Source organism: Tamandua tetradactyla, chromosome 15, assembly GCF_023851605.1.
Source record: "Tamandua tetradactyla isolate mTamTet1 chromosome 15, mTamTet1.pri, whole genome shotgun sequence".
Classification (NCBI taxonomy): Eukaryota; Metazoa; Chordata; class Mammalia; order Pilosa; family Myrmecophagidae; genus Tamandua; species Tamandua tetradactyla.
In genome coordinates, this window is record NC_135341.1 from 47,616,155 (window position 1) to 47,622,902 (window position 6,748).

Sequence of the window (6,748 nt, forward strand, 5' to 3'; positions counted from 1 at the left end):
CCCCATGCCATGGGGACCACAGGCATTGGCAGTTTCCTCATCAGCAGGTATCTGCCCCTGCATCTTATTCCAAGCCCGATAACTTGTCCAAGGTCATATGTGTTGAGAAGCAGTGAGTCGAGGAGCTGAGGCTGTTCATTCACTTGAAACTCCTCCTTGTTCACTTCTTCTTTGCGGGTGGCTTGGTCCTTCTTTTCAATCTGGTTTACAAAAGACAAAAGCAAAATCCACAGCACTGGTAAGTAATGTACCCTCTCTTTCCATGCTCAGTTAATACAACTGTGAATTTGCAACAACCTTTGCAGTTTTTTTTTTTTTTTCTTTCTAGGAAATCCAGCCTAAAATCCCATGCTTTAACTTTCTCGATTCTGGTAGCCTCTGACCAAAATAATATGATATTTTTTCCTGGTCTGAATCTAAGAAAAATACTCTTTAAAACGTATCCAATTTTTAGTCATAGTAATGACTGAGGAATGGAAGGGGAAACTATGGCGTATATATACAATGAACTACTGAACAGCTGCAAGAAGAAATGAAGTTGTGAGGCATGCAACTATACATATGAACCTTAAGAACAGTATTTTGAACAAAATGTCAGAAACAAAAAGACAAATTTTATCATGTCTCACTCATATGCATTAACTGTAATATACAAACTCAGAGAATTGAGGTCGACTGCATGGGCTAGCAGGTTGGGGCCTATTGTAAAGGGTCCTAAATTGTAAGCTCTTATAGCACTCACATATATTTAGGAGTTATAAATGATATTTCTAAATTCTGAGATACTGAGCTATTGGTATATAACTTGGACATTCCCTGAAACACTAAGTATTTATGTGACATCTGAGACTCAGAGTTAGAGCTCTAAAGCTAAGAAAGTCAGCATTACTCCATTCATCAATTCTTCAAAAAGCTGAAAAAGTGATCAGACTTCATCTAGAGATATGAATGAAGCTGATCTGGATAGGGCTAAGTTAAATCAGAATACAGGATAAAGGATGATATGGCCTGTTTTTTCAAACTTCAACTTTTATGCAAGATCAAAGGGAGTGATGTTTATTCGGTGCAAAATTTATGCTTTGTGTGGCACATTATTTAATTTAACTTGTATGGTCAGTTTACTTGAACACAACAATTACATGGAATCTTGAACAGGGTGTGAGATCTTGTTGGTTTGTACAGATTAGTGTGATGCCCCGATATATCCCAGAGTAATCTGGGCAGAGAATTAAAAAAAAAAAAAAGTGTTTGCAAAGTTCCTTTGGGAGACTGGGGAGAAAGGAGGAAATATTCAACTCCCCCATCTGAGGAATTCCTGATACTCTTGCAAGCAGTGGGGACAATCAATTCGATAGGCTGAGCCCTCAATCTTGGGGCTCGCCCCTATGAAGCTTATTCCTACAAAGGAGAAGCTAAGCCTACTTATGATTTTATGCCTAAGAGTCATCCCCAGAGAATCTCTTCTGTGGCTCAGTGTGGCCTCTCTCTCTCTAAGCCAACTTGGTAGGTGAACTCACTGCCCTCCCCACCCCCCACATGGGACACGATTCCCAGGGGTGTAAATCTCCCTGGCAACATGAGACCTGACACCCAGGGATGAACTGAGACCCAATATCACGGGAATGAGAAAGCCTTCTTGACCAAAAGGAGGTAAAGAAAAATGAGACAAAATAAAGTTTCAGTGGCTGAGAGAGTTCAAACAGAGTTAAGAGGTTCTCCTGGAGATTATTCTAACGTTATTATATAGGCATCCCTTTTTAGTTTATGGTATGTTAGAGTGGCTAGAGGGAAATCCCTGAAACTATTGAGCTGTATCCCAGTAGCTTTGATTCTTGAAGACGACTGTATAACCATATAGCTTTTACAATGTCACTGTGAGATTGTGGAAGCCTTGTGTTGGAAGCCCCTTTTATTCGGTGTATGGAGAAATAAGTAAAAAATAATAATAATGGGGGAGATAAAGGTTTAAAATTGAGTGAAATTGTGGGAGGGTTAAGGGGTATAAGATGTATGCGTTCTTTTTTTTTTCTTTTTATTTCTTATTCTGAAACGATGTGACTGTTCTAAAAATGACCATGGTGAAGAATACACAACTATGTGATGATATTGTGAGCCACTGATTATATAATGTGGTTGGACTGTTTGTGTGTGGATATTTCTCAATAAAAATATTTTTTAAGTTATCCAATTTTTTTATGTATAATAATTATTGCTTTTTCTAGCTCATCATTGTAGATGATTTTGAAACACAGAAAAATATGAGAGAAAAACAGTTTTGCCACCTAGACACAATGACGTGAATGTTTACACTCACATACACAGAGTATACTCATTCCCATTACAAAATTATGGCTATATTGATGTGTTTCTATTTTGGAGTGTAGGGAATAGTGTCTTCAGGAAGGAAACAAACGGCCATCAGTAAAGAAATGATCAATTTGTGGCCCCAGACAAGCATTGCCTACAAGTTTATCCAACAGAGGGGAAATATTGCATTAACTGCAATTTATGTACATAGCAGGACTCTACATCTTTTCTGAAATGAGGCCCTTTAAAAAGTTTTTTAAAATCTTCAAAGTTCCTCATTTTAAAACTAAATAAATTTTAAAAACACCAAGATGCACGTATTAGGAACATGGCATGCTTTTATACTAGAGGCCGAGCTTGTGGATATTGCAGCTTTCTTTCTCATTGTAGGGGTTTTTGAAACTGGAAATAAAGTCTGTGTTCAGGTGTTAACAACAGCATTTTCCAAAGTCCCAGAATCCCAAATTATCTGTCAAAGTTAATCATGCTGAGCCCTTTAAGACAGGAGTGAGGATTCCAGGAAAAATAAATGAAGAATTACTTTATTGAAACTTGTAGAGTATATTATAGCCTGAAAGCTGGAATACATCCCTTGAAATTTGGATACAGTATCTCTCTACATTCTCTAGATTTCCTCTATGACCCCCAGACATGGGGTGGCCTGTGTGTATTAGAAATCCCTGTAGATCTTACTAAAAATAAAACCCTGATGCTGAAGCTAGCATGGAAGCCCACAGATACCCTGCACTGGTAGCACTGCAATCAGCCACTGTGGCATCCTTAGATAATATGAGCATCTGATTATCTAATTGTCAACTTTATTGGCAATAGCAGCTACATTGATGGCACTGGGGTTGGCCAAATTATGCAGCAGCAGTCTCTGCACTCTACATCTACCAGGAGAGGCAATTGAATTGGGAGGGGGTGGGGGCTTTTCTAATAGTTAGGATTAAATGGCACAATGTATCCATTGAATAATAGTGATAATAACATCCATGTACTTAGCTTAAGAATTAAATATGATGAACTAAGCACTTTACAACCATGGTAACTAATGAGGTAGATAATATTCCCACTTTACAGATGGGAGAAATGTGGCTTTGAGAGAATAAGTAACTAGAGCAAAGGGACTCAACAGACAGCAGAGCTCAACAAGCTCAAACATGATGCCAAAGTCTTTGCCCCCCACCCCCACCCCGTGCCAGACCTACTACTACATATATTTATAGGCCTCATTCAGTCAATAACATCAGCCAAGCCCTGAGCCAGGTCCTGGGACTATGAGTACAAAAGTCTCCTGCTCCTGCCTCATACCACTCCAGCAATGGAGGTGTACAGATAAAAGAACTGATGCACCAGGATATCCAAAGTGTAACAGTGAAAGTACCAAGGAAGTCTAGGGAAGAAGCAACCAACTGCTCAGCAAGAAGTATGAAGACTTTTAAGTAAAAGTTCTACATAAAGGCTCACCACTACTGACAATGATTCTGCAAACACAAGAGAGGGGTTTTATATCTCCATGGAATACCCCACACATCATCTTCACTGGCCAATGCAAAATATGAAAATAGCAGGTCACTGTTAACACAAAAGTCAAACCTACGTAAAAGTCCCAATCATCTTCTTGTATCACAGCTTGGAAGGGTGAAAATTAGAAAAAGTACCCACTCCCAGAGCAGAAGAAACAAACGGCTCAGTCCCATATAAGATTGAGGAAGGAAAGCAGCATGAGTCTTTGAACCATACATGGACAATCATCACCTAACTGTTCTTGTGAGTGTTAACTCCCTCCAAGAAGAGTTTGGCTCTAAATCAGAATTGCAATTGAATCCATGATATAAATCCAATCCCTAAAGTTTTGGTAACATCTCTCATAAGCATCACAGTAACATTGGTACCTGTTGAACTTGGGCAAAAGTAATTCAAATAGTAATTAGATTCTCTATGATTATTTAAATTCGAAACATGTCCTTGCTAAATATCTCCAGTTTAACATTAGCCAATAGGCATAATGATCAATGAGCCAAGAGGGAAGATGAACCATATTTTGAAATGAGGACTTGAAAAAAGCACAGAGCATGAACCTACAACCCAACCCAAACACTATCTGTTTGAACCCAACCCTTTGGACTCCAACTCTTTTTCATTATCCAGAAAACCAAATTTACAGAACTTAATCTTATTAAAATATCTCTTCAAGAACTAAATGTTTTAAGTGAAATAACAGTTTGAAACATGTACAAAACAAGGAAAAAAATAAAATTATTTCTATTCACAAACAACATGACTAAGAGAAAAACCCACATAGTCTACAAAAAAGCTACCAGAACTAATAAGTGAGTTTAGCTAGATCATGGGATATAATGTCAATATGCAGAAAGCAATTATATTTTTATATATTAGCAATGAGCAACTGGAAATTTAAATTGAAAAGAATACTATTTACATTAGCACCAAGAAACATGTAATACTTAGGTATAAAGCAAAAGATGTGTAATATATGCATGCTGAAAACTCAAAAACAAAAAAGACCTAAAGAAATAGAGAGATATACCATGTTCATGGATTGGAAGACTCAGTATAGTTCCAGTTACCCCCAAATTGATCTACAGACTCAACACAATCCCAATCAAAATCCCACCAGGGTATATTGGAGAAACTGATATGTTAATTCTAAAATCTATATGGAAAAACAAAAGAACTAGAACAGCAAAAACAAATTTTTATTTATGGAATGCTTCACGAATTTATGTGTCATCCTTGTGCAGAGGTCATACTAATCTTCTCTGTATTGTTCCAATTTCAGCATATGTGCTGCCGAAGCGAGCACAGAAACAATTTTTAAAATGAACAATATTAGAGGATTCACATTGATTTATATATTTGCTATAAAGCTACAATAATCATGGCAGTGTGGTATTGAGGAAAGGAAAGATAGATTAATGGAACAGGGTAGAAAACCCAGACATAAACTCACACATATATGGTCAACTGATTTTCAACAAAGGTGCAAAGGCAATTCAGTGGAGAAAGGACAGACTTTACAACAGTAGTGCTGGAACAACTCAAAATGGATAGCTATAAATGTAAAACCTAAAATTTAACATTTCTAGACACAAACATAGGAGAAAATCTTTGTGGCCTTGGTTAAGTAAATATTTCTTACATATAATACAAAAAAGCATGAGCCATGAAAGGGAAAAGATGACAAATAAATTGGATTTCATCAAAATTTAAACCTGTGTTCTTCAAAAGACATTGATGAGATAACGAAAGGTAAGCCACAGACTAGCAGAATATATTTGCAAAATACATATTTTATAAAGGACTGGTACCCAGAATATAGTTTTAAAACTCTCAAAACTCAATAATAAGAAAACAAACCAATTTTTAAAATGTGCAAAATATTTAAGCAAACATGTCAATAAAGAAGATATATAGATGGTATATAATCTCATAAAAATAAACTCAACATCATAAATCATTAGGAAAATGCAAAAGTAAAACTACGTGAGAAATCACTACACACCTATTAAAATGGATAAAATTTTAAAAGCTGATAATAGCAAGTACTGACAAGTGCGAAGATCATCCCACGTTGCTGGTGGGACTACAAAATGGTATAACCACTTTGGAAAACAATTAAACAGTTTCTTATAAATTTAAACATACAAATTCGAACATATGTCCCAGGATCTCAGCTATAGTTATTTACTCAAGAGAAAATTTAATTTGCGTCCATATGAAATTTTATAGTAGCTTTGTTCATTATCACCAAAAGTGGGGGGAAAAAACAGTGTCCCTCAACTGGTGAATGGCAAAACTGTGACAGGTACATCCATACAATAGAATTCTGCTCAGCAATAAAAAAGAAAGAATTAGTGATTCATACAATAAACATGATTAAATTTCAAGTCCATTATGACAAGTGAAAGAAACCAGACTAAAAAGGCTACATACTGTTTGATTCCATTTACATGACATTCTGGAAAGGACAAAACTATAGGGACAGAAAGCATATTAGTAGTTGTCAGGGCTGTGGGTTGAGTGGCCTGGTTGACTACAAAGGGGCAGCCTGGGGAATTTGGGGAGAGGATAATGAAAAAATTCTATTTATTGACTGTGCTGATGATATATGCCTGTATAGATAAAGCTATGCACTGAAATGGGTGAGTTTTACTGTGTGTATATTATGCCTCAATAAACTTGATTTACCAGGGATACATTTATGCGTGTGTGTGTGTGTGTGTGTGCATGTGTGTACCCAAAAATTACATACACATGCACAACACTCTTCAGGTTCATGGCTTCCTCCTTTGTCTCAATGCAGGTAAACGAAGTATGACTGCCCAAAAGTGCTGCCTAGTGATATGATGAACACAATTCTGCTTGTACCCAATCACTGCTACCCAGCTGTGTGTTTTCCTCTAGCAATGCTTAG

At 36.8% G+C, this 6,748-nt stretch overlaps 1 non-coding gene across 1 annotated transcript; it reads right to left on the bottom strand.

The window, feature by feature from the left end:
* Nucleotides 1-5,030: 5,030 nt before the first annotated feature.
* LOC143658098 (U6 spliceosomal RNA) lies at nt 5,031-5,137 on the bottom strand. Its single transcript, XR_013163123.1, has one exon. It is a non-coding gene; the product is annotated as a U6 spliceosomal RNA (small nuclear RNA).
* Nucleotides 5,138-6,748: the final 1,611 nt, after the last annotated feature.